The 2,539-nt window shown below is 58.3% G+C and overlaps 1 protein-coding gene across 4 annotated transcripts in view; it reads right to left on the reverse strand.

Annotated features, from left to right (window-relative positions):
* LOC113211966 (uncharacterized) overlaps positions 1-2,539 on the reverse strand; it is a 17,622-nt gene that overhangs the window by 5,101 nt on the left and 9,982 nt on the right. The gene's annotated exons all lie outside the window — the stretch shown is intronic.

Consider the following 2,539-nt stretch of genomic DNA (forward strand, 5'->3'; position numbering starts at 1 on the left):
GGGGGGGGGGGGGGGGCTCGGACATCTCCCCGCCGCCCGTCGGGCCGACAAGTAGAGCGCTGCGGCGGTGGGTCTCTGAACGGGACCGCGCGGGCCGCGTGTGTTCAGAGATAAACATACGCGTACGCACTCATTAACGGGCTCGGAATTAAGGCGAGAGGAATAACGCGGCCGGCCAAGTGCGTCGGCGTGCGTGGCATCGGAACGGGGCGTTCAAAACGGTGAACGTTTTAACGTTTGTTAACGTTTTGTAGGGGCATGCATAACCATTTCCGGCTTTGTGTCATTGTACCTCTCTGATGACTATCTCCGTCGACTACAGAGAACCTGCGACGACACTGTATCTAAATGATACACTTACTCGACGAGCTTCCTCTTAATTAAGGCACAACACCAAAATTTGTGAAAACAAAAACAAAAGTTTTTCTCGATCTACCCTATTTCCTCAGACACTCAAATCTCAGATTTATAAAAATGACAGAGACATAAATTAGTTATCATTCAGAAAGTACGTTATAGTCATTGCCGTCACGCGTTACGACGAACCTGCCAGCCTGTGCAAGCTCACATAACGCCTGGTAGGTAGGCAACATCTCGTCTGCAGTGCACACGTGCACTGCGGGGCGGCCTAACCCGAGTTTCGCAGGCGCCGAGCTCACGACGACGTACTTTGATGAATAAATCTGGGAAAAACCCGGCCCGGACACCTTAAGCCCACTCGACGGCTTCATCAGAGCGGATTGGCGTGCTAAAAAGTTTGTTCGACAGGTGGCAGAAAAAAATCAGAAAAGGGAGGGGGGATGGGGGGATGTGTAACGGAGATGTAGGCGCGCGCATGACTCGCCTTGCCCACCTGCAGCGCCTGCAGCCGAGGAGATTGAAGCAATCGATCGGATGAGTCCATCTCGCTTGCAGCCGCCAGGCAATGGGAAACTCGAAACCAGTGCGAGCCACCGAGCGAGAGCGTTGCGAGAGGATTATCGGAATTAAAAGTGAAAAAAAAGAAAGAAATAAAATCATACAGTAACAATCCAATCAGTTACTTTAATTGCACGCATTTTTTTTCTTCAGACTTATGTCTTATGACTTAACTGACGAATCAATAAGATTTAACTCGTCGAGTCAGTCACATAACATACATGACCAATGACCATCCACAGGGTCATGATGGCACACGCCCTTCCTCCTTCTCTGAACTGAACGTGTTAAAATATTGAAATAAAAACAGCACTTCTCAGTTCTATAAAATTTGTCAATTAAATTGTCACAGTTAACTTAATGACACTATCAATTTTAGTTCCTTCATTCAATTTCAAAAGGAGTCTGTTCGGTGGAGAAGTTAGTTGAACACCCCATCATGAGTACAATTTGCACTGCATAGGTTGAAGTTGAAACAGCTTCATCGCCAGCATAACATTCTCTAAGGCACGTTTAACGAGGACCCAAAAGGAGGCGAAGGATGAGAAAGAAAAGGGGGAAAAAGGGAGGGGGGAAGTAGAGGGCAATGGCAGTGCCAACCGCAAGCGGCCGGGCGGGCGGCGCGGCCTGGGAGGCGCACGGCGAAGCACAGCCGGCTGCGGGGCGCGGGGGCGCGGGACGCGGGGGATGGACCTACGCGAGGGCCCGGCCGGCACTGAACTGCCCTAGCCCATGGCCCTCCCCTGGGCCGTCTCGTTTCGGTGCGAGCAGCACTGCCACACCTGACATTTTATCTGCGGCTTTGATAGCTTTCAGCGCCATCCTGAAATCTCTTTGCGACGACGCGAAGGCAATGGCCGTGCCTCTCTCCCATCAGTCGCGCGTGCCGTGATGTTGATACCCGACACTGCGGCTCACTCGTCGTTTCGCTAACGCTGCTGCGGCGCGCTTTACAGTACGGCGCTCCAGAGGGGAAGAAAGCTTTTGCCGCTCGCTCGCTCGGGTCCCGCACAATAACACGTTACATTATCATCCTCGACGCCGTGGGGGCTCACACCCGCTCGCACGCCCCCCCTCCCTCCCTGCGCCTACCTCACGCGCACACTCTCACACACACACACACCGTTTGGATACGCAGTCCAGGGCCGAGGCACCCGCACCCGCGCCGTTGAGATGCGCCGTCGGGGACGCCGGCTTGGCCAGCCGCGACGGGGACCTGCTCAGCCTCGGCGCGGCCGTCGGCGGAGACCCGGGCCCGGCCGCCTTCAGCCCGTTGGGCCCGCAGGCCGCCGGCGGGGCCGCGGGGGCGCCGGCGGGGTGCCCGACGGCGGCGGCGGTGGTCTCGGCCAGGGCCTCGGACAGCGCGGCGGCGGGGCCCGCGGCCACCAGCGGCTCCTTCATGGCGCCATGACGGCGGCCCCGGGGCGCGCGTCGTCGTCGCGGTGCTCGCGGGGACGCGGGCGGGCGGCTCGAGCGGCGCTCGCACCGGCGGCTCGGCTGGCGTGCACGCCAAACTGCACTGACTCACAGAGGACCCGGACGGCCGTGCCCCGGGCCGCGCCGAGCCGCACCGCGTCGCGCCGTGGGGCCCAACCGGCGCGGCGTGACGTGGCGCGGCGGG

This window comes from Frankliniella occidentalis, unplaced genomic scaffold (genome assembly GCF_000697945.3).
Source record: "Frankliniella occidentalis isolate FOCC.00 unplaced genomic scaffold, Focc_3.1 Scaffold98, whole genome shotgun sequence".
NCBI classification, from domain to species: domain Eukaryota; kingdom Metazoa; phylum Arthropoda; class Insecta; order Thysanoptera; family Thripidae; genus Frankliniella; species Frankliniella occidentalis.